The 26,566-nt window shown below is 37.3% G+C and overlaps 1 long non-coding RNA gene across 6 annotated transcripts in view; it reads left to right on the top strand.

Annotated features, from left to right (window-relative positions):
* The window catches only part of LOC147916162 (uncharacterized), a 331,839-nt gene that overhangs the window by 157,340 nt on the left and 147,933 nt on the right, over positions 1 to 26,566 (top strand). For 3 of the 6 annotated variants that reach the window (XR_015553456.1, XR_015553462.1, XR_015553461.1), the window contains one exon: positions 9,726 to 10,471. The exons of the other annotated variants lie outside the window; for them this stretch is intronic. This is a non-coding gene — a long non-coding RNA (uncharacterized LOC147916162). Of the gene's footprint in view, positions 1 to 9,725; positions 10,472 to 26,566 lie in introns of those variants that run through there. 6 annotated transcript variants of the gene reach the window in all.

Raw genomic sequence — 26,566 nt, 5'->3', positions numbered from 1 at the left:
TAGTTTTCCTGGCCTTTGACCTCTGCATTGTAAAATGTATTTTATTATTATTCAGATATGGCGAGGCCAACAGATCACGAGAGAATTTCTAGTGAAAAGATATTTTGTTACTCACAGTTCCCAGGCGGGAGGGGGCAGCACATGATGCCATGTGGGGCCACATGGGAAAGCACTAGGATTGGTCGGGAGGCAGAGAGAGCAAGGGGAAAATGTGGGCAAGAGCCTTTATTGTGGTTTCCACAGGAAGTAATGGGCAAGACAGGCCAAGCAGTTTTAGGATTGGCTAGTTTGAATAATTTCAGTGGGCTCTGCAGTGTAGGGGTGTCCTTAGTTGTCTGGTTCCTGGCCCCGAGGTGATTAAGACAGGGGAATAGTGGCCCAGACTGCAAGAGCCCAAAAAGAAGATGGTTGGGGTGTGGGCTCTGGATTGGTTGGTTTGCATAGGAAAGGTGCACTTGCTGACGACTCCTTTACTATCTCCAGGAATTGGCTGGCCCTGGGAGAGGTAGTCCCTCTACTCTTCTAGGTTCTTGGCTGAGACCTCTCTGTAATAAAAGACAGATTAACAGGAGAAAAACAAACAAAAAATGTAATAACATGTATACCTCCTGTGTACATGGGAGATACCCAGGAAGAGTGAGTAACTCCCAGAAATGGCCCAAGCTACTACCTTAAATACATTTCCAGGTAAAGACAAAAGATGTTTGGGTGGGGAGGGGGCAGTTATGGGAGGTTATCAGGCAAGGGTATGGTTGTTATGCAGATTTAAGTCAGTTGCTCCTCCATTGATAAGAGTTTCTAGAGATTTAGTCATCCTCTCTTGCTGATACAGTGAGAAGAGACACCCTGACAAATGGAGATGTCCCATATAAATGTAAATGTCTCTTATAAAAGCGTTAACTCCTACCTGGTGTTCAGAGCTTTTCCTGTGTCTGCTGTTTCTTAAAAATAATCAGTCTAAAATAATCCTTATGCCAAAGAGGCATATTTTGGGGTGGCATGTTCTACTCCCTTTCAACCCCAAGATGTCAAAGCATCAAATACAGAAACTAGAAAATGTGATTATTACACTCTGACCCACTGCTTTTCCTCCTAGCTCATAATTAATCTTTTTATTCTTGATTCAGCAAAGTCAGAATCACTAACAATTATTTTCTGAGCTTTCTGACTTAGTCAAAGGCATTCATTAATGGCAGGAGGAAGTCGGGTAAAGTAGTTCCAGTGAGCAGGGTCCCAGATCAACGTAATGCCTAAATACTTGGTTCTACAATGGTGAAGACAGTGAGAAATAGAACTCAGATGTATTCAGAATAGTGTGTCACAATCTGTATGATATGTGGCACTGATTAGTACTTAACATACAGAATCAATGTGTGCAACAAAGTAACGCTGTATTAGAAATCAGAGAATTCGACCTATTCTTTTTGTTGGCACTGTCTGTCTATGTGATGCTAAGTCACTTTGCTTCAATGGCTTTCAGTTTTCTCTTTTGTAAAGAAAGAATTAGATTAGTTGGCTGCTAGGGTCCTTCTAGCTTTAGCATTCTACAATGTTAACACTTAAAAGTAAAATCATGGCATACATACAGTGCAATACTTACAGGGATTTCTTTTCATTTTTAACTTGATATGCCAACTAGACAGAATCTTTTAGCTTTTAGCTCAAAATATTCTATTACGTCCCTCATCTTTCCCTTCAAAAGAATTGCAATGTTAGGGAATTTATTACACATAACATAACATGTGTTTATGGTTCAGTATGAGAGAACCCACTGTTTCCCCCCCTCCCCCCGAGTGTTGGGTAAAAAACAGCAGCTTAATCAGTGATTATGAATTCTGAGCTCAGCTTTCCATTTACAAACAGTGAGGCTGAAAGCTATAAACATTCTGACTCCTGCCTGGGGAGAGTTGAATGTTCCAGCAAATGTATATTACACTGGAAAATCCAGGATTAATTTTCAATGTCTCCGTAACATACTGTTTCCACAGTTATACCTCAAGTCAGCAGACTGTCCTCAGGATTTTGGGTGGCACTGGGACTCACACTGCATCCTCAGAGCAGGACAGGGAGTTAAGAACTTGTTTAACATTCCTCCTCTTTTTTTCAACCTTCTTGGCTTGAAAAGAGGTGGGCAAAACAGTCTGTTGACTTGTAAAAGCCTAAGAGGTTGATTTTTTTTTAAACACTTGATGCATGACTTTGCATCTTGGATGAGGAAAGGCAGGGCTGTTTATTTATACTGGCTGAGTAGCAATCTTTAAATTCATATCATAATTTTAATGGCAAAACCAAGGGAAGGAAAGTGATTGGGTTTGTGAACGGTGGTGATACAGAGTAGAAGGAGGGAAGAAGGCGGCCTAGCTGACTTCTTAAGGAACACTTAGTCAATAGTGTTTTCTTAACTTGAATTATAGGAAAGCTCAATAATATTACTCCTTTACTTGTAATTTAAGAGAATGTCTTGAAGTCAAGTGCTCAGAAATGTAAATTAACAGACTTTTAATGCTAGATATTTCTTTACGAACAGTCTAGTTTTTTGTTTCTCAGTACCTCTAGGGCAGGGACGATGTTCCAAGGATTACTTGAAGCTAGAAAGTAAATATGCCCATCTTGGAACGTCAGTTTTTACTTGAGGATTTTTTTTTTTTTCGCTGAGGAAGATTCACCCTGAGCTAACATCTGTTGCCACACTTCCTTTATTTTGTATGTGGGCCACCACCACAGCATGGCCACTGACAGACGAGTGGTGTAGGTCTGCGCCCAGGAACTGAACCCGGGCTGCCAAAGCAGAGCGTCCCGAACTTAACCACTAGGCCACCAGGGCTGACCTAAGGATTATCTTTATATTAAAATAAACATGAAAATAAAACAGTGCCTATTTTTAAAATGAAACATAAAACTTGAATAAAATTTCTGAGAGGCTGTTTCTGGTTACACTCCCTCACCCCTTGAGGGTAATTATTTAGTCTTCTCCTTTGAGAGTATAATAGTTACTGATCTAGACCATCCCTTTTGCTTTAGAGTTTAGGAAATTGTGCCACAGAAATGTTAAGTTGCCGCGTGGCAATCCAGATCTGCAAACTCTGGTGATGTTCATTCATTTGTCCAATAAATATTTAGCATCTTCTCACTACGTTCAAGGTACTCTTCCTTGGTTTTGCTGTCAGTCAAGCTCTACCCTCATGGTCCCATGATGACCAGGGCAATGCTCCAGACCTTGCAACATCTCATTTTTACATCTAACATGAGAAAAGAAAATCTATTTTTCACAAATAACAGGAAGAGTTTATTGCATCTCATTAGATCTGATTGATTCACATGCCTGTTACAAAACCAATCACCCTGTCTGGGCAATTATAATGCTTTGATTGGCCTCTGCCGAGTCAAATACTGTATCTCTTCCTGGAAGAGGGCAACCTATTTAAAGCACATGGTCAGAAAATAGGGGACAGATTGGTTGCCCCAAAAGAAAAATGGGTTGTGATTATGATAGAAAGAGTGACTAGATTCTAGGTGGCAGAAATAGGTGTGCAATAATAATGCTTCTATGAGCAATAATAATAATGATTATTATTTTTATATTAAAGAGTTCAATGTTTGATAATACTATGGCAGAGGTTGTAATTTGGCAGCCTTTGGGCCAAGTTTAGCTTGCATAGTATTCTTAAAAAAATAAGTTTGAATGGCTCTAGAGGGAGTCTGCTTCCACAGTTCACCCCTTGTTGTCTTCTTTCACCATCGGCTTCCTTCCTGCACATTACTTCTGACCTCTGACTCCATTCAAGAGAGACTCCAGGGACTCCTCAAGACCATAATTAATTAATAATAATTTCAAGAATGACTATAGTCCTACAGAAATAAATATGATACTTTTTGTATCTTAAGTGATTCGCTAATAACCTCTCCCCTCTCCATGACGTTTTACGTATCATGGGTCAATTCTATTTTGAAATTTAGCACAAGTTAACAAATGGGCCCACGGGAAAGGCCCAAATTTTGTACCAGGACATTCTCTGATCACCCATATGTTCACTCACCCGTAACTTTGACAGATTTCCCAGCAGTCTGTCTCTTTCTGTCACATTCCTTTAACCTCGAATAAATATAGACTGTGCTTGGAATAGCTCTCAGCAATATTGTTCAGTGTCACACAGAAAATAACCCTAGTAGAATGTCAACTCCATGTTAACAGTGTTTGTTTTGTACACCATTCTTTCTTCAGCTCCTAGAACAGTACCAGGCATAAAGCAAGCACTCAATGTTTATTAAGATGGATGAACGAGAGACATGTACCTAGTGTATGAGGCCAGAGTAAATAATATGGAAATAGTTTTCTTTATTTCTTTGCTTTATTTTCTTCTCAATGTGAAAACTTGGCATTGTTGTCTTTTTGCTCATTTTCCTCTCCTGCTAGCATGAGAGTTCTCAGAGAGAACTGACCCTTGTCCTTGTTCCATAGTACTGATTTCCAGTATACACTGGGCCAGTCAGAGTTAATCTGGGGAGGTTGACTGTCATCAAAGAGAACTGTGTTCATGCCTAAGGATATTGTACCACACTGCAGTCACAATCTTTATTGCAAAATTCTGATATTTATGAGGTGCACTAAGACCAAGACCAAATGAAGTGGTCTCTTATACATATTTACAGTTGCCTATGTGTTGAATAATTTTACTATATATAAAAAAGGATATATATTTATAAAGCTGGGCCTTATATACTGGACTTGCAGGTAAAGACCTTATTCTTTCAGACACTTTATTCCCATCTGTATAATCCTAATGTGGAGAAGCTTACACCTCTCTCTATCTTGGACAGTGTGACTTGTCTCTCTGCCCTGTACCCCAGGGGTACTATCTTTGTTTTATGACTTTTATGTCAGTAAACTCTGTCCAATTTAACTATGTTGTGTTGCGTTTAGTAGTTCTATCAATCCAAGCCTACAATTGACATTTTTTAATGCATTAGTTGTACAGTCTGGCTGTGGTGGTAAGCTTAGATGGTGATAGCTTTTTCCTTTCTCATATTCAAGCAATGTGAAAAAGGACTTATTTTAAGTAATAATTATTTTACATTATTTTAATGTAATAATTGATCTAGACTGAAATCAGGAGTACTTTGTGTGAGTTTCTCATTTAGGAACCAAGGAATCAGAGGAACCAAGTTTAAGTGGTGGAAGAAATTCAAACTGACCATTCTAATTTTCAGATATAATAGTATATTTAAGTAGGATATTCATATGAACTTTTAACGCTATGGGTTGATCATTCAATTTTATTTTGGCAATTAACACAGTTACTGCTCATAGAAAATACATTTTCCTCTAAAGATCCTGTAGTGCTTTTTATAGTTTAGTGGTAACCTTGAAAATAAAAGGACATTTCCTTTAGTTGGTTTATAACCACAATATCTAAGTAATGATATTTTAAAGGAAACAAAGACAAAGATAATTGACCACAAAACTGAATACAGAATTACTTTGTGATAAAACAAAGCCACTTTTTTTGGGATTAGTGGAAAAATAAGTCACAAAACAGTTTGTGTCTCTGGCTCTTATATTCTTTTAACTTAACCATGCGGTGAGAATACCAGCACCATGTGGAGGTTCTTGCTCTGTTTGCTGTATAATGAGTCATGTTCTACAGAAACCAAGAAGAAGGGGATTGTTTAGATCAGTCACGTGTGGATATAAAATAGCTTTTAAGATAAATATTTGATAACAAATATGGCAGATGTTCATAAAACTGACTTTCCAACTAAAGCACACTTTTATTCCTTTCTAAAAAACAAAAGCTTCTCCTCCGAGTTGAAGCTTTAATTATGTGTTTACAAGCATGAGATATAATTCAGATTTCTGAGTAATGTGATTTTAAATCCAACTCATAGAAATAAGTATGACTACCAATTAACAATTGACTGAGCTCCCACTAAGTGCAAAAGAAAATGACCTAGATATCTGGGCATGTTATGTTGGTTGTTATTTCCAAGAGAAGTATTCCTCTCTAGTTTAAAAGGTTTATCAAAAAATGGAAACGAATGGAGTCACTTCTGTGACGAGCTACCTCTAACTTCAGCTTCTGAGTTTGCTTTCAAGCTAATCATGTGTTCTGCCATCAGTGGCTTGGGAGGGGAGTGAGGAAAGGCTGTGGGTTGTGGAAACTGTGGAGATTGTGGGAAGAGAAATGCACAGAAAGGCAAGACAGAATTCCACAAAATTAGATATGGCAATGACATGAGTTGGTAAAATGGGGGCAATCCCTCTGGCATGAGTGTTTTCTTCCACCATGTCTTGGTCTGGGCTTTGTGCTCTCCTCATTCCCGCACAGCCTTGGATGCTTGTCCCTCACTTTAAGAAAAGGCCTGATTCAGGGGAAATTCTAGATGAGCTTTGATATTCACAGTACATTGCTAGTACTTTTTGTCCCACTATCCTTCATTTCATCTTGAGTATTTTCTTTGCATGTAGGTGTGGTTGAGAAGCCAGATATCCAACTAAGCACCAAATGTGTGTGGCTGCAAATGCTGCTTTCCTCAGGTCTGGTTTTAAGTAATGCTTTTTCTTCTTGGTATGTAAAGGCATGGAACAGTTTGACAAAAAGTGAAAAGTTTTGTCAATAGTCTTATTGTTTTGAAATATCTAATTCTGTTTTATCTTATAGCCCGAATACCTGCCTGGTGGGCTGTTTTTGTTCTCTTTCTTCTCCATAATTTTTGGAGTTCAGTATATATAGCTTCAAACTCACAATTGCCTCTTAAGTCTTTGCTTTCGTCATTCAGTGTAGAATAGATACTCTCTCATTTTATCACTCGCATGCAAGTAATGTAAGCACTTATAAGTATTGATTGTAAAAAAATAAAAAATATATATTGAACCTTATTCCACTTGCTCAATTGACCTCAGTTTAATTCTAACCTAAGATAGAAACTAGGTCCTCAAGGGTTAGTATCTTTTGCAGTTGTTGATATCTGTGCCTCAAATTTGACTGTGGACCCAGAGAGTCAGAGAAATTTGGATGTGAGTAATGGGAAAAAATTGGGGTAACATTTATTCAGCATTCTCAGCACATCACAACCAAGGAAGAAATCTCTGGTTCTCTTGAGGGAATTGCGTGTCTTCCTTTCCAAATTCACAGAGTTATGAGTCAAAGCATAGAAGAATATTACAACTTGGCTCCAGCTGTGACCCTTGCCTATGTCCCCAGCTTTCTCTCCACTGAAATTCAGATGTCATTCTAAGAATTATATTTAAGATTATTTTTCTCTCACCAAGAACTACATATAAGCCTTCTATTTTAGCTCTGCTATCTGTTTTTTCCTCTCAGTGTCATCATTTTATAATAATGCTCAATAGCACAGAAGTTGATATTTGATTGGGAATATACTGGTTTTTCCATGAGTAGAAGGATTATAGTTGTGTGTAGCACCCAGCTCAGCCCTCATTTCCTCCTAGAAACTTTGGTGTACACAGAGAGCTCTTCTTTTGGTGCATTTAATACACATCAGAAAAAATGGAATATTTTCATATGAACACAGAAAAACTAGAAGAACAAAGAAACAAGAGATGATTTCAGTTGAGAAGTTTTCATTGCAAGATAGGATTTCTAACTGGGCATTGAAAAGTAAATAACATTTCACCAGAAAGAGAAGGAGTAGAAGGAACTTCTTGACATAGTGCATAAAATGATATGGCTTTTTAGGGAATTGGATAAACTGCAGTGAGCCTGAACATAGATCAATGATGGGAATGATGTGGTTATAATGGGAGAGGAAGAGTGGGAGAACTGCAGAAGACTTTGAATGCCAGGCTACTGAGTTTGGAACTCAGACAATGGAAAAAACTTCAAGATCTTGTTAGGGAAGTGACACGATTTTTTGTTTTGGGTTAGTGCATCAATTAGGAAACGGATAGCACATTCAAAGAAGGTAATTCGAGAAAAGTTTAATAAAGAAATTTTGCAAAAGATGTTGGCAGAATGTATGGAAATCAAAAGAAATACGGCCTCTAGGACTTGAAACTGGGGCTGGGGGCAGGGTTTTACCATCCACATCTCTAAATGATAAGACTGGGGAGAGAGCTTTGTAAAGTGGGCCAACTGATAGAATCAAAGACATCAGGGCAATAAATAACCTGGATTCACTCTGCTTACCCTTAGAACTCCTACCAGCATTTCCCACTGATCAAAACCAATGGGAAGCTAGAGGACAGAAACTCTTGTTGATGTATTCCACGTACGTCAGCTTCCAGAGGGACGGATCAATGTGGAGAAGGGTGGAGAGCAGATTTGAAGGGACAAATGGGAGAGATTCATCACAGTTGCAATTTGAAAAATAGTTTGAGATGGCAAGAAAATGAGGAGGTCACAGGAAATTATTGTAGTAGTTCAGGCAAAGAGACTGAGGGTCTGAAACAGATCAGCATTAATGACAATGGAAGGGAGGAGAAAGGTACATGGCATATGAAGATAAAATTATCAAGACTTAGCAATGTTTTGGGTGTAAGAGGGGAAAGAGAGGAACAAAGCAAAGATGACTGGTGGATACTCTTTCATATCTTCAAAATACAAGTTACAGAAGAAAGAATTGATGTTTTTAGGGATGATAATGAGTTTAAGTGTGGGTAAGTGAAAATTAGACATTTGTCTCTGGGCTTGAGAAAAGAGATTGGAGCTAGAGAAGTATATTTAAGTATAATCTACTTTGGAGTTGACAATTGAAATGTTTCCAGGGAGATAATTTAGAAGATGTGAAACAGGCCAAGCATAGAACCTTGGGGAATGCCAACCTATAAGGGGAGAGCAGAGTATGAACTGGTAAGGGAAGCCAGGAAATAGCCATCAGAAAGTATGGGGGGAGAGCAGACAGATACCAAGGCAGGAGCCAAGGGGTGACGAAAATTTCAATAATGAAAAATCATAACTTTCATATGTGCTTTACAGTTAGAGAAAGCGTGGGGAGTAGATTCAATCTTCTTTTCTTCAGTGTAGAATTCTGGATGACTTTTCCAGTTACGATTATTTGATATTTCTCTTTGGAGAGTGGTTAATAATTGAATTCCTTAAACAAGTTTCTATTCTGCATGTGCTTTGCATTAAGCTCTGAGATAAGCAATGCTAAGGATGTAAAATTGATATGGAATGCACTGTTGCTCTTTAGAGACTTATAATCTTGTTGAAATTACTGGAACATAGCATAAGGCAATGTATATAATACAAAGCTAAATTGAATTTTTTTTTTTTTGTGAGGAAGATCAGCCCTGAGCTAACATCCATGCTAATCCTCCTCTTTTTGCTGAGGAAGACCGGCTCTGAGCTAACATTTATTGCCAATCCTCCTCCTTTTGCCCCCAAAGCCCCAGCAGATAGTTGTATGTCATAGTTGCACATCCTTCTAGTTGCTGTATGTGGGACGCGGCCTCATCATGGCCAGAGCAGTGGTGCATCGGTGCGTGCCTGGGATCCGAACCCGGGCCGCCAGTAGCGGAGTGCGCACACTTAACCACTAAGCCATGGGGCCGGCCCTAAATTGAATATTTTTAAATGATAAAATATATGGCCTAGAGAATACTATTGTCAGTCAGAAAACGGGAGAGACTAGTTTTACTTGCAGATATAATAAAATATGCATCAGGATCTCTAGCTCACATTTCACTAGAATATAGTAAGACCACCTGAAAGAAATACTGCTAACATTTCTTTTGTGTGACAGTAGTTTCTTTTCCATGACAGAATTTGAAAAGAGTAAACTGAAGTGTGGGTTAACAGTAGAGCTGCTTATGATGAGTGAACCGTGACGGAGAAATTTGGACTGAGAAGCACACGGGGAGAACTCCATGTGAAAGATTGCAGTTATGCAGCCACAAGCCAAGCAACTACCAGAGGCTAGGAAGGAGGCCTGGGAGAGATCCTTCTTTAGAGCCTTCAGAGGGAGCCGCCCCTGCGGACGCCTTGATCTCAGACTTCTAGGATTGTGAGACTAGACTCCAGGATTGTGAGACATTAAATTTCTGTTGTTTAAGGTACACTCAATTTTTAGTACTTTGTTATTGCAGCCCTAGCAAACTAATATGCCATCTTATCCACATCTAAGGTTTCAACTACCATTATATGCCTACTGTTTCCAGAAAAGAGATTTCTAAATTGTGTGCCTCCGAACACTCATTCCTGAAGATGCGCCGCAAAGAAGAGCATGATGGCCCAAACCTGGAGCTCTACAACACACTGTAAAAACTTGTCTGTTGAGAGTCCTGCACCCAAGAGTCCAGAGTTCCTCCCATGTGTGACCATGGAATACTTTCTCATTATAACGTGTCTCCAGAATTTTGTTCTGTGGATATGTAGCTCTAGTGCAATGAACTGCAGCCTTTCCAGTTTTTATTGTCATTTGATTTAAGAAACCTCCCAATACAAAGCATTTGATGTCAAAAATACATGTTGTAAATGTACATTATTTTAAAAATTTGAACAATTTTAACAACCTCTGCAATAACTTGTGCTTTTGCATTTCCTCAAACACATTTTGCTAATTGCTACTCTAGAGACATCTTAGCAAACATGATTTCAAACATGGCATGCTGTGTTCTAAAATACAGAATTACACCTTTTGGATCTCCAAAAGCACAATAACTTTTACTTATAAAGAGCAACTTGTGGGGCTGGCCCTGTGGCATAGTGGTTAAGTTCGGCCTGCTCCACTTCAGTGGCCTGGGTTCTTGGGTTCAGATACTGGGTGCGGACCTACACCACTCATCAAGCCATGCTGTGGTGGCGTCGCACATACAAAATAAGGGAAGATTGGCACAGATGTTAGCTCAGGGCCAATCTCCCTCAAGCAAAAAGAGGAGGATTAGCAACAGGTGTTAGCTCAGGGCCGATCTTTCTCACCAAAAAAAAAAAAAAAAAAAAAGAGCCATTTGTTGCAATTTTTTTCTGCAAATAAATTGGAGAGTTGAAATAATTTGGGGTGAACACATTAGCCTAATAATTGCAGCTCTCCATCTAATTTTTATTTTATAAACACTGATTTAAAATAAATATATTATTGGGAGGAATGTCAAATTTTCCTTTCTGTGGTATAGCACCAATCTCTTGCTAATTTTTGTCCATTATAATTCTGAATATTAATAGGGTAAAACATCAAGTTTTTTCTTGGGAACATTTCCTTTTATTTTCAATAAAAGGAAGTTTTCCCTAATCAGCATCTTAGAAGATATTCAGTTCTACTTAGAGGTAATTGATGATCATTTCATTTTACACTCATTTTACACAGTTACATTTTTCTGTCTTGTTTTCATTTTTTAAAAATATTTATGTGAGATATCTGTTATATTCTCTCTGCTTAAACTTATTGCTATTTTGCCTCATTGCCCTATGCTGATTATGTGGCAACTGAATTGACTGCTCTACAAATGTTTCTGTAGTCACACTGTGCAACTTTAGAACAGAATAAACAGGCAGACATGACCACATAGATACTGAGAATGTACAACAATAATAATCAGTCCTTAAATCAACCAGGGTTTGCTCCTTTAGGGCATAACTTTTTCATTGTGTCACAATAATGATTTGTAAGGAATGTTTGTACCAGAAATGTAAGGAGACGCCCATAGCTTTGACTTTTTGTACTTCATATGAAAGCTTTGGCTCATGAAGTCAGAAAATTTGGGTTTACTGAAGGAAAATTGCTAATCATCACCCTGTTCTTTTCCTAGATGAATGAGGTAGCTTTAAAAGAAGTTTAACATTGCCTCACACATAGCAAAAGAAAGCCAAGAAGGACAGAAGATAATTTCTAACTCTGTACATGACCTTGTGGGTCCCATGTCTATAAATATGGATGTCTCAAAGCAATAAAAGTAAATATAAAACGCTTAGCCTTTTATGCATTAGTTCCATTGACTGTTATTAGAGAAGAAAGAGCATAGCAAACTAAGTTTGTGGTAAACTTAGTTTACTTTATCACTAAAGGTTCTGACTCCAAGGTCTAGTATTTTCTTAACCAAACCTCTTTAGACTACATAGTCCTTCCTAATCGTTATATTCTGCCCACAATGAGGTTGCTTTTTCCCTTCCCAATCTGGACATCATTCAAGGTCTGTAGAGAAAGAAGTATGCCTGAGCATTTATCATTCTGCTCTTTCATCACAGAGGTTACTTTAACATTATCTGTACTACTTGGAGGTTTAATTTTGTGTGTTTGGAGTTCCCTTGAGTTTATTACGTTCTTTAATCAGCTCTTTGTTTGCTTTGCTACTGTGGCAAACTTTTAAACTGCAACCATTTCTAAGCCAGTAGGTCAGGGGCTTGGCAGTGTTTGGAGGTCAACTTTCTCAACCTCCTAATGACCCCCAAATACTTTTCACAGATTCTCCCATAGAGTAGCCAGAGGTTTGGGGCTGCATGTGATGGATTGAGAAAGCAGGAACCTCGACTTGCCTATGGATTCATTTCACAGTCTTTTTTGATAAGGATGAATTCAGCATTTTCTTCACCTTGCCAGCCTAACTCCTTTCAAAGAAATATGCAGGACCCTGTTATAATGCCACTGCTGGGCAGATTACCTCGCTTCTGTTTTGTAGAGGACAGTGGGCAATATGGATGGATCTCACAAGGATGTGTGCTCAGGGGTGTGTGTGTGTCTGCGGTCTGTGGATCCTTGATGGAATGAATGAAGGAAGGAAGGAAAGAGGGATGGAGAGAGGAAGAGAGAGAACGCAAGGGAGAAAGTGGTAGCTGCAATAGGGAGCTGAAATTGTGTGAAATAGCGGAGACGCATAGGGGATATTTGGGAAGTTTGTTCATGCACAATGTTTCCCCAAAACAATTGTAATAGAGATCTGAGTTTCTTTATTTCTCTTGGCTTCTCATTTTGAAAATTTAAAAAATTGAACACTTATGTACCCTTTATTTAGATTCACTGATTTTTGTGATTTTGCCACATTTGCTTCTCTCTCTCTGTACACACATGTTATTTGGTGAATCATTTGAAAGTAAATTGCAGACACCATGACACTTTGACCCCAAATGCTTTAGCTTGTACCTTCTAAGAATAAAGATTCTCCTGCTTAACCATTACTAAACAGAGGAAAGTGAACAAGTCAGCAATATAAAATTATATACATTTCATATTCAAATTCCTCCAATGGTCTCAAAAATTTCTTTTACACCTAGTTCTTTTCTATTTTTTTTTTTAAATCCAAGATCTAGTCAAGATTCATACCTCGTGTTAGAATTGTGATGTCTCTATAGTATCTTTCCACCTAAAACAGTGTCCTGCCCTCCCCTATTTTTTTTTTTTTTTTTTCTGACATTAACTTTTGAGGCATTCAGGCCAGTTATCATGTAGAATGTCTCACATTCTGGGTTCATCTGATCATTTCTTCATGATTAAATTAAGATTAAACATTTTTGGCAGGATTTCTAGATGATGTTATGTAATTTTTATTGTATCACATGATGACCAGATGTCCAACTGTCATTTTGTTAAGTTGTTGAGTGCCAGATCTCTCCTTTGTAAAAGCATATTCTCCTGTTTCTAATTATAAGTAATTTATGGGGCAGTACCTTGAGTCCATGTAAAAATTCTGTCTTCAACAACTTTTTACCCAACAGTCTTACATCCTTGATGAGTCAGTTATTATATTGGAGGTGGTAAAATTTATTTAAAAAATTCTATCAATCTTTCTACATTTATTAGAGTTTCCTCTTGCTCTCAACTGTCCCTATTGACTCATGGCTTTCCTGTGTTATTATCTATAAACTTTATGATTTTTGATGCTCAAATTATGCAAAACATTTCCAGTTAGAGCCCTCAAGTCTCAATATTTTTAATTGTGGTAAAAACCCTATAACATAAAACTTACCATCTCAACCATTTTTAAGTGTACAGTACAGTAGTTTAACTGTATCCATATTATTATGCAACAAATCACTAGAACTTTTTCATCTGGCAAAACTAAAACTCTATACCTATTGAACAACAACTCCTCTTTTATCTTTACCCACAGCCCCTAGCAACTACCATTCTACTTTCAGTTTTTAAGAGTTTGACTACTTAGATATCCCATATAAGTGGAATCATGCAGTATTTGTCCTTTTGTGATTGGCTTATTTCACTTAGCATAATGTCTTCAAAGTTCATCCGTGTCGTAACATATGATAGGATTTTCTTCTTTGGGAGGCTGAATAATATTCCATTGTATGTATATACCACATTTCCTTTATCCGTTTATCTTTCAGTGGTCATCTAGGTCACTTCTCTTGACTATTGTGAATAATGATGCAACAAATATGGGTGTGCAAATATATCTCTGAGATTCTATTTTCAATTCTTTTGGATACATACCAAGAAGTGGGATTGCTGGATCATATGGTAATTCTGCTTTCAATTTTTTGGGGAACCACATGTTTTCCAAATGACTGATTTCCATTTGCATTTCCATGATGATTAGTGATGCTGAGCATCTTTTCATATGTTTGTTGGCCGTTTGTGTATCTCTTGGGGGTATGTCTATTCAAGTCCTTTGCCCATTTTTAAATTGGGTTATTTGTTTTTTTGTTGTTAAGTTATAGTTCTTTTTATATTCTTGATATTAACCCTTCATCAGATAGAAGGTTTACAAATATTTTCTCCCATTCCATAGGTTGCATTTTCATTTTGTTGATGGTTTCGTTGCCGTGCAGAAGCTTTTTAGTTTGATGTAGTCCCATTTGCTAATTTTTGCTTTTGTTGTCCATGCTTCTGGTGTTATATCCAAAAAATTATTGCTAAATCCAATGTGTTGAAGCTTTTCTTCTAAGAGTTTTATAGTTCCACGTCTTACAATAAGGTACTTCATCCATTTTGAGTTAATTTTGGAGTTAGATGGTGTAAAGTAAGGGTCCTGCTTTCTTCCTTTTCATATGGATATCCAGTTTTCCCAACATCATTTGTTGAAGAGACTATCTTTTCTCCTTTGTGTAGTCTTGGTACCCTTGTTGAAGATCATTTGACCATATACACAAAGGTTTATTTCTGGGCTCTCTATTCTGTTGCATTGGTTTATATGTCTGTCTTTATGCCAATATCACACTATTTTGTTTCCTATAGCTTTGCAGTATGTTTTGAAATCAGGAAGTGTGAGACCTCCAGCTTTGTTTTTCTTTCTCAAGATTGTTTGGGCTATTTGGAGCCCTTTGAAATTCCATATGAATTTTATTTTAGTTTTTTTTCTGTAAAAAATACCATTGGGATTTTCATAGAGACTGCATTGAATCTGTAGATTGCTTTGAGTAGTACAGACATTTTAACAATATTAAATCTTCTGATCCATGAACACAGGATGTCTTTCCATTTATTTGTGTCTTCTTTTTTTAACCAACGTTTTGTAGTTTTCATTTTTCAAATCTTTTGTCTCCTTGACTAAGTTTATTCCTAAAAATTTTATTCTTTTTGATGCTATTGTAAATGAGATTGTTTTCTTAATTTCCTTTTTGGATTGTTCATCGTTAATGTATAGAAATGCCATGGATATTTGTGTGTTAATATTGTATCTTGCAACTTTGCTGAATTTGTTTATTAGTTCTAACAGTTTTTTTTTTCGTGAAATCTTTAGGGTTTTCTACATATAAGATCATGTCATCTGCGAACAGAGATATTTTACTTCTTGCTGTGCAAATTGGATGCCTTTTATTTCTTTTTCTTGCCTAGTAGCTCAGGCTAGGACTTCCCGTACTATTTTGAATAGAAGTGGTGAGAGTGGGCATCCTTGCCTTGTTCCTGATCTTAGAGGAAAAGCTTTCAGTTTTTCACTGTCAAGTATGATGTCAGCTGTGGGCATTTTGTATATGGCCTTTATTATGTTGAGGTAATTTCCTCCTATTCCTGAAAGGAGAATGTTCTTTATTATGAAAGGATATGGAATTTTGTCAAATGCTTTTTATATATCAATTGATATGATCATGTGATTTTTGTCCTTCATTCTGTTAATGTGATGTATTACATTGATTGATTTTTGTATGTCGAAACACTTTTGCATTCCAGGAATAAATCCCACTTCTTCATGTGTATGATCCCTTTAACCTGCTCTTGAATTCAGTTTGCTGGTATTTTGTTGACAATTTTTGCATCAATATTCATCAGGGTTATTTGTCTATAGTTTTCTTTTCTTGTAATATCTTTGTCTGATTTTGGTATCTGGATAATACTGGCCTCATAAAATGAGTTTGAAAGTGTTTCCTCATCTGCAATTTTTTGAAAGAGTTTGAGAAGAATTGTCTTTCATTCTTCTTTTAAGCATTTGTTAGAATTCTCCAGTGAAGCCATCTGGTCCCCAGCTTTTCTTTTTTGGAAAATTTTTGATTACTGATCCAATCTTCTTATTACTTTTAGGTCTGTAGAGATTTTTTATTTATTCATGATTCAGTCTCAGTAGGTTGTATGTTTATAGAAATTTATCCATTTCTTCTAGGTTATCCAATCTGTTGTATAATTGTCTATAATAGTCTCTAATGATCCTATTTATTTCTGTGCCATTAGTGGTAATGTCTCCTCTTTCATTTCTGATTTTTGTTATTTGAGCCTGCTCTCTCTTTTTCTTAGTCTAGCTAAGGGTTTGAGCTTTTCTTTTCTTTTCTTTTTGTGAGGAAGATCGGCCCTGAGCTAACATCTGCCAATCCTCCTCTTTTTTTGCTGAGGAAGACTGGCCCTGGGCTAACATCCATGCCCATCCTCTTCCACTTTATATGGGACGCCTGCCACAGCATGGCCTGACAAGTGGTGCATCGGTGAGCACCCGGGATATGAACTGGCGAACCCCGGGCCGCCTCGGTAGAGTGCGTGCACTTAACCGCTTGCGACTGGGCCGGCCCCCTAAGGGTTTGAGCTTTTCAAAAAACCAACTCAAATCTCAACACTTTTACAATTAAGTGTGCATATGTGTGTGTATTTTGAAGCAATATCATGGAAGAAGACTGGGTGGAATCTAGCATTTTTTTTTTTTTTTTTAAAGATTTTATTTATTTTATTTTTCCCCCCAAAGCCCCAGCAGATAGTTGTATGTCATAGCTGCACATCCTTCTAGTTGCGGCATGTGGGACTCGGCCTCAGGATGGACGGAGAAGTGGTGCCTCGATGTGCACCCGGGATCTGAACCCGGGCCGCCAGCATTGCAGCGCGCGCACTTAACCACCAAGCCACAGGGCCGGCCCGGAATCTAGCATTTCAATTACATTTGGATCATGCTTTTTAAAATCTTCTTTCTCATTTTTCTTGATAAGCAGACTGTATGAATGGAACATGATATCATAAGAGAAAGATGTTAATGCAAATGTTGAAAAGTAAGGAAGTGACCAAAACCAAGGTGATGCTTAATAAAGAACATGTTGCAGGCAAATAATAATATACCATCTGGAACTTCAGAAAACTGACCTATTTTGTAAATAATTTTGATGGGTATTTTATCTTGTGCTTTCTCAACTTTATCTCAATCTACCTTTTCTTGTCCTATGGTGACTGGCTTTATCTGAATCTAAGCCATCTTATTCACATATTGCCTGTTTTGCTCCAAAGTTCTTGCCATCACCAACACTCATTACCATTGATATTTCTTTCCATGTGTTTTCTACGCTCAGTGCTTAGACTATGCTATCTCTATAAAGAATCCTAAAATGACTTCATCTACCTAGGACACTGCTTCATAGTCCATTTTTGGGATCCTGCTTCGCAGGTTTCTTTTCTAGTCTCTTATGTATCTAATTTTCCCTTTAGTTATCTCATAACCCTCTTTTAGCCTTCTCCCAGCACAAACCTTATTCCTGTTCTATTCCAAGTGTTTGCTTCTGACTTAGAAGTTCTGGAGGAATAATCAGGAGCTACGTCATATGGGGCCTTGAAAGACATGGGTCAATTGGGCTATGCATGGCAACTTAATATTCAAAGATTTACCAGTCAGATGGGGGGGAGTGAATAAAGGGATTGAGAAAGGCTAGTAATTGTGGTAACTGAAGACAAAAGCTGGAGTGGAGAAGAAGCATTCCTCCAACAGTGCAGGAGACAAATAGAGTAGGGTAGCCCAGGTGGTAATCTGGAGTCTCTCTGTCCCCCTTTCCTGTCAACCTCCCTGAAGGAGAACAAGTTTCGGCCTGGGCTTTCACTTATTCTCCCAGGTGGATACTGCAGCCAAAGTAGCATTTAAGGAAAAGAAACAAGACATATGAGATAGCAAACATTATAAAAGAAAGAAAATAAAATAGATCTCATAGGGAACTAATTTAATAGGCCATAAAACAAAAGACTTCAATAAGCTAAATAAATACTCTGGAAAACAAGGAAAGATATTAGAAGCAGAAAAAAATGATAATGAAGAACAAATAGGAATTATTGTGTATGAAAATATAATACTTTGAATGAATAACTCATTAGAAGATTAAATAGAATGAATATCATCAAAGGATGAATGTGTGGGCTGGTAGATCAGATTATGAAATTGTCCTGAGGCATCAAAGAGTTACTCATAGGTGGGAAGAATGAGAAAAAGTTAAGATGAATAGAAGATAAAATGAAAAGTTTAGTAGATTTCAAAAGGGTGAAAAAAATGGTTTTAAAAATATTTTGGAAAATAATACAAGAATTACAAAAAATAGGAAAATACATAGGCCCAAGATTGAGTATCAATAAGGATAGGTAAGGACATATTATTGTAAAACTTAAGACTATTGAAAAGAAATAGAAATGCAGGCAATTTCCCTCCCTCCCTTGCTTAAAAGTACTTTTTGGAAGAAATACTTTAGGAAGAAGGTAAATAAATCTAGGGAAATTAAAAGATATGGGAACAAAGGGATAACATAATAAAGTTTACTATTATGTATATAAGGAATCATGGAAAAAACAGGGAGAAGGAGAAGTATCTGAATCACAAGAAATTTTGATGATACCAACGTAGTGTCAAATGGGGGAGAGAGAGGAAAAACAGATATGGATGAGAACGTGCTATGATACTTGTCTTGTTCAGGAGTAATACATAGATATCAATAAACTCAAGAAATTGGAAAAATACACATAAGGGTGGTCCTTAGTGAAAATATATTGCATCACAGAAGATTACAAGTAATATACATAACTTTCAAAAAAAAGGAATTAAAAACTATATTTAAAAATATAGAAAGTAGAAAATATCAAATAAGATGGTAAAATAAATCTTATCATAACATAATTGTCCTCAATGAAAATGTTAAACCTAATGATTTGGTTTTTAAAAAAATTTAAAGGATACTGAGAAGTTGAAAATAAAGGCATGGAAAATATGTGCTTTCTACCAATATAATACCCAAAATAAAACCAGGATAGCAAAGTAGCTTTTATTTTAAAAAAAAATCAGGCCAAATAGACTTTATAGGGGAAAATATCATATGGACAAAAAGGAAAGTCGTACTTTTGTGAAAGGCACAGTAGAATAAGATGATATATCAAGGTTGGGATAGGCAGAATTCTATGATCCCCCCCTCAATAACCCCACCCTTGTATAAACCCCTCTCCTCGTGTGTGGTCAGGCCCTGTAACTTGCTTCTAATTAATAGAATATGGCAAAGGTGAAGAAATTAAGGCCTTAAAATTGACTTTTAGTTAATCAAAACAGAAATCATTCTGGGTGGGTCACCTCATCAGGTGAGCTTATTGAAAGAAGGCTCATGCCTTCCATGAATTCAGAAGTTTGAACCAGCAGCCCCTCTCTTTCACTGTTAGTGTCTCTCCTTTTCTCCTTTGATGGTTTGAAGAAACAAGTTGTCATGAACTCTACAGCTGCAAGAAAATGAATTCAATGTTCTGAGGGATCTTGGAAGTGGACTTCTCTAGTTGAACCTCCAGATAAGAGCACAGCCTGACTGACACCTTGATTTCAGTCTTGTGAAACCCTGAGTAGAGAATCCGGTTAAATTATACTTGGACTCCTGACCCATATAATGAATGTGTTGTTTTAAGCCAATAAGTAGGTGATATTTTGTAATGCAGCAATAGATAATGAATACAAAATAGAATATATATTCAGAAAATATTATAGCCCCTACTAAATATATAATTCAATAATTGACAGAAGAATAGGGAGAATAGATGAATCAAAAATCGATGTGAAGAGTTTGACATACTTTTCAAGAAAATGATGAACAAAAAATTTTTTAAAGACAAGCAAAGAGATAAAACGTTTAAATATGATCAATAAACTAATATATATTTAGGTCACAGTCTTTTATCTGAAACCCACAAGACCAGATGAATTTCAGAATTTAGATTTTTTTATAATAAAGAAAGATGATATAATACCTGTGCTACGTATTATATAACATCCCCAGAAGGATCTAGCACAGGACTCCATAATCAAATATTAATATTTCTGCAGCTAAAGAAATAAATAATAAATAAAGACACTAAGTGCCTGCCTATTAGTGCTGGATAGGTTTTTGTCACTGAGTCCATTTAGCTCAGCTTAGATTTCCCCACCAAATGAGTTTAAAATATCTTAACTTTGGAGGCTTTTGGGTTTTAGAACTGCAAATAAAAGCTTATAGGCCTGTATTTTATATGTAACTTTACATCCAAAAATATGAGAATCCATATTTTTTGAGCACCCATAAAATGTTTACAAAAATTGGCCTTGTGTTAGGCGTTTAAAAAATTCTCAATAAATTTTAAGAAATCAGCACCAAATAGACCATGTTTTTTGACCTCAGTTAAATAAATGTTCAAGTCAGTAACAATAGGATAGCTTTAAAAAAACAACTCACATGTCTGGAAATAAACTATTAAATAACATTTAAGTAGAATAGGAAATTATAAGATATTTATGGAATGCAGCGTAGCAATACTTTAGGAGATTATTTATTGCCTCAAATGTACTTATAAGAATATAAATATATTGAAAAATAAGCTTAGAAATTGCACTAAAAAAACAGAAGCAATGGCAACAGAGGAAAAAGGAGAAAATAAAACAAATGATGGCTGAGCACTCAGGGTACTGCCTGCTTTTGCTGAGTGGGGGATGGAAAATCAACACTGCTGTATAGTGTATGGTCCTGTGCCAATAACAAAGTTTTGGTCAATGATGGACTGCATTATGAGGGTGGTCCCATAAGATTATAATGAAGCTGAAAAAATTCTATTGCCTAGTGATGTTGTAGCCATCGTAATGTCATAGCGCAATGCATTACTCACATGTTCGTGGTGATGCTGGTGTAAATAAGCTTACTGCACTGCCAGTCATATAAAAGTATAGCATAGCACATACAATTATGTACAGGACATAATACATAATGAAAATAAAATGACCATATTACTGGTTTATGTATTTACTATACTATACTTTTTGTCATTATTTTAGAGTGTACTCTTTCTACTTATGAAAAAAAATGTTTACCATAAAACAGTATGCTGTGTTATGCCAGCAGCAGCCTCAGACATCTCATGTTTATTGTGTTTCTTGATTGCATCATTTTGTCTTGTGCTTTATTTAATCTCGTGTTGTTTTGTTCCTCATGGCCCCCAAGCATACAAAATCCACTGCTAATTTTGCCAGTAAGAGGCCATGGTTGAGTGATTGATCTGGAAATGAAATTAAAAGTGATTAAGGACAACAAAGGTGGAAAATCAGTGATGGCAATTGCTCACCAGTCAGGCATGTCCCATTCCACCATAACTAAGGTCTTGAAGAACAGGAACAAAGTGATGGAAGCCGTTAAAGGATCTGCTTCACCGAAGGCAACAAGACTAACAAGAATTTGTGAGGGCCTATGTCAGACATGGAGAAACTTCCAATGACCTGGATTGAAGACCAGACCCAAGAAGCATATTCCTCTCAGTACCGTGACAATCACACCAAAGCAAAAAGTTTGTGACATTGAAAGAAAAGGCTGGACCCAACTATGATGTTGAATTTACTCCTAGCTCTGGAAGGTTTAAATAATTTAAGAATCAAACAGTTATTCATTACATAATGTGAAAGTGAATGGTGAGTCTGCTAGTGCCGATGTGAAGGCAGTTGAAGAATTTTGGGAAACTAGATAAGCTGCTTGTGGAGGAAAATTACTTACCAGAACAAATATTCAATATGGACGAGACCTCGCTATTCGGGAAACAGACGCTTGAAAGGACTTTCATCCTTTCAAGGAGGCTAAGTCAGTGCCAGATTTTAAGGCTTTTAAGAACAAAATAATCTTTCTATGGGTCAGTGTTGCAGGCTACAAATTGAAACCCTTTGTGATCTGGCACAGTGAGAGCCCCAGGGGCTTCAAGCATATCAGTAAGCACACGCTGCCAGTGTACCACAGGAGCAATAAGAAGTCATGGAGGACCCAGCTCCTCTTCCAAGATGCCCTCCTGAATTGCTATGCCAGCAAAATGGAGAAGTACTGTTTGGAGAATAACATACCTTTCAAAATTTTGCTTATGTTGATAATCCTCCCAGACATCTTCCTTTTATTGGTGATCTTCGTCTCAATATCAAAGCATCGGTTCTCCCTCCAAACACCATCTCTTTGCTCCAACCAATGGATCAAGGAGTTATAACATCTTTTAAGGCCTACTGCCCGAGGAGGACATTTGCCCAGGCTATTGCTGCAACTGGGGAAGACACTGATGCAATTCTGGAAGGATTACAACATCTGTGACTGCATCAAGAACCTTGCATGGGCTTTGGGTGATGTCACCAAGGAGTGTATGAATGGCATGTGGAAGAAGACACTCAAGAGGTTCATTCATCACTGCAAAAGATTTACCAAGGATGACGGGGTTGCAAAAATCAACAAGGCTGTGGTTGAGTTGGCAAACAACTTTAACCTGGGTGTGGATGAGGATGACATTGAGGAGCTCCTAGAGGTGGTTCCTGAGGAATTTACTAATGAGGAGTTGTTGAAACTGGAAAAGGAACGCATAGCTGAGGAAGAGGCAAGAGAAAAGGAAACTGCAGGAGAAGAAAAAGAAGAACCTCCAAGAGAATTCATAATGAATGGTTTAGCAGAAGCTTTTGCAGACCTCCACGAGCTCTTTAAGAGTTTCAAAACATGGACTCCAACACGGAAATGTTTTCTTTAATAGAGCGGAGTGTTCATGGTGCTTTATCTGCTTATGAGCAAATCGGTGATGAAAAAAGGAAACAAACCAAGAAAACCACCATGGAAATATTTCTGAAAAGAATGACATCTCCTCAAGAAAAACCTCAGGCAGGTCCTTCAGGAGGTATTCCAGAAGAAGGCATTGTTATCATAGGAGATGACAGCTCAATGCATATTACCGCCCCTGCAGACCTTCCAGTGGGACAAGATGTGGAGGTGGGAGACAGTGATATTGATGATCCTGATTCTGTGTAGGCCTAGGCTTAATGTGTGTGTTTATGTCTTAGTTTTTTAAAAAAAGCTTAAAAAACAAAACAACAACAACAAAAAAATTTTAAATAGAAAAAAGCTTATGGAATAGGATATAAAGAAAAAATATTTTTGTACAGCTGTACAATGTGCTTAAGCTATTATTACAAAAGAGTCAAAAAGTTAAAAAAAATTTAAAAGTTTACAAAGTAAAAAGTTATAGCAAGCTAAGATTAATTTATTATTAAAGAAAAAATATTTTATTATAAATTTAGTGTAGCCTAAGTGTGCAGTGTTTATAAATTCTATAGTAGTGTACAGTAATGTCCTAGGCCTTCACATTCACTCACCACTCACTCACTGACCCAGAGCAACTTCCAGTCCTGTAAGCTCAATTTGTAATTAGTCCCCTATACAGGTGTACCATATTTGATCTTCTATACCATATTTTTACTGTACCTTTTCTATGTTTAGATACACTAATACTTACACTTGTGTTACAGTTGCCTGCAGTATTCAGTACAGTAACACAATGTACACGTTTATAGTATAGGGAGCAATAGGCTATATCGCCTACTACGCAGAGTCTATACCATATAGCCTAGGTGTAGTAGGCGATACCATCTAGGTTTGTGTAAGTACACTCTATGATGTTCACACAATGATGAAATTGCCTAACGATGCTTTTCTCAGAACGTATCCCCATTGTTAAGCATTCGTGACTGTATATGAAAGTTAAGAGAGTAAATCCTAAGAGTTCTCATCACAAGGAAAACATTTTTTTCTTTTTTTTGTACCTATATGAGCTGATGGATGTTAATTAAACTTATTGTGGTAATCATTTCACAATAAATGTAAATCAAATCATTATGTTGTACACCTTAACTTTATATAGTGCTGTGTGTCAATTATATCTCAGTAAAACTAGAAAAAAAAAGATTAAAAAAATCAACTTCCCACTCAGCCCCTCTGACACTATCCCAGCAGGGAAATTGGGACACCACTAGCTCCATCCCCAGTTGGTCCGTTGAACCTGCGAGGCATGAGGTGGAGGAGGAGTTTTTTTTCATTGGTATTTGGCTGGAGTAAAGTAGGTATTGTCAAAATTGTTAGGCTACCCTTATTTCAGTCTCTTGGCTTGCAGAAACAGGCTTTTCTTGGAGTTTACTTTGTCTGTTGCCTATTATGGGTTGGAGGCTTCTACAGCACCTCTTCCAGGATGCATGGGAAGCAGAAAGGAAACCCAGGGAACCCACCCACTTCCGTGATGTTCCTCGAGTTCTGAGGTCCCTAGTCTGTCAGATTGCTTTTGTCTTCCTTACAGCGTCTTCCTATACTTGTTTGTTGAGTTATATTCGGGGATTCTAGTTATATGAGGGAGGACCTGGGAGGAATGAGGCAACTCCATTTTGGCGGAACTCAGAGTTTTCCAAGCACTGTGATTTTTATTGTTGGGGAAAATGGGAGGTCACCTCAGTCCTTTTTCTGTGGTATGTATGTGTTGTTGGAGAAGAGGTTTCCAAATCATGCTGATCTATTGATTTTTTAGTGAGAAATTTCAGCAGTGTTACTTCCAGTCTCTGCTTTCTCCAGGACCCAGGTATGCTTCCAATGAGGGAGGGAGCTGTGTTGGAAACAAACACAGCATGTTATACTATACTCAGAAATACCCCTGTCCCCTGTAGTTCATTCTTACTTTTGAATGAATTTTTTCAGGAGGCTTCTTAGCTCCTATGCAATGAGACTTCTATTTACCTATCCAAGATTTCTTAACTTCTGCACTATTGACATATTGGACCAGATAATTCTTTAAGGGGGATGTCCTGAGCATTGTAGGATATTTAGCAATATCCCTAGCCTCTACCCACTAGATGCCAGTAGCAATCCTCCCAATATCCTGCCGTTGTAACAACCAAAAAGTCTCCAGACATTGAAAAATGTTTCCTGGGGTAAAATTGCTGGGTGAGAACCACTGGGATAGCCTGTTTGCCAGACATGCCCAACATACTTGAACGCCATTTGAGTTCAAGGTATGATCGCCCTTTAATGAATTCTGCAAATAATAAAATGTCATTCCTACTTTTATCTTGAATATATATTTTTCCTGATTTGGGTAGATATGGGAGGTGATTATTTAGAAGAGCCTATGTATACTTTTGTAGAAAAGAGTCTTCCACAGGCACTGTTTGTGTTATGTCTGTGACCAAGTTATTTATAAAAATAATTCAATAAATTCAGTGCTCACTCTGTGCAGAACTGAAGGAATGGTTTTGGTAGTGTTATGAGTTGGTACCTAAGAGCACATCTATAGATGATTGTTTGGGGAAGTACAGACTTTCCTTGGAAAGTCTATGCAGCCTGGGAGTTACTGAAAAGAAATTGTCTCTTCCATTACAGGCAGACCTAATTGAAGGAGGAATTGGAAGGAAATATCCAGATTTTATTTTCTTTATTGTTTTCATTGAGTTCTTCTCTTGATACCCCAGTGTAAACACCAGATGGCAAGAGGAAATTTGTGTCCAATATTGTGACTTGATTCCTGGGAGCCCCAGAGGCCTCTCTACTACTCTCTCCTGTCTTTGCTATTTTCTTTGTAAATTAAATATGTTTTAATATTTGGAAATTTTTTTGTGGAATTTCACTTTACCCTCCAAAGAATTCTATGCATATTTGTAGGCATTCCAAGACATATTATTCTAAACTGATGTGCCTAAATTGAATAAAAAAGAATATTCCTAAATCGAATATAAAACCATAAACACAACTCATTTTAAAATGATATGACTATATTGATTTTAAAAATGAAACAAAACATATTAAAGCCTAGAACTCTGTAGCCTAGAATAAAACACAGATGCTACCTGAGCCTCTCTCTCCATCCCCAGTGTTAGCAGTTAGGACTTCATTTTGTCTCAGCATAGAATATGGCCTTAAGTTGTCACCTGAGAGATGCCTGGGTATAAGATTGACCAGCAGACAGCATACCCTGGAAATCCAGGCCCACTCTTGAGATAAGGTAGAGACCTTAGGCATATAACAAGATCTAAGTGATGAGCGATAGTTCAGTTTGGCAAGACAAATAACAACTCCAGTGCATATGACAATGTATGTTGTGGAATAATCCAGGTTGCAGGCTCTCTGATATTTCTAAGTACGTAGGCAGCAGCAAATGGTGCTGAGACTCCAAAGTAAAGGTCCCTATAGGAATTTTCACATAGCAAATGTAGGGTTCATGAACGGGG

This window comes from Ceratotherium simum, chromosome 10 (genome assembly GCF_057802395.1).
Source record: "Ceratotherium simum simum isolate JZ-2026a chromosome 10, ASM5780239v1, whole genome shotgun sequence".
Classification (NCBI taxonomy): domain Eukaryota; kingdom Metazoa; phylum Chordata; class Mammalia; order Perissodactyla; family Rhinocerotidae; genus Ceratotherium; species Ceratotherium simum.
The sequence above is the reverse complement of the archived record's forward strand: the minus strand, read 5'-3'. Positions and strand labels throughout refer to the sequence as shown.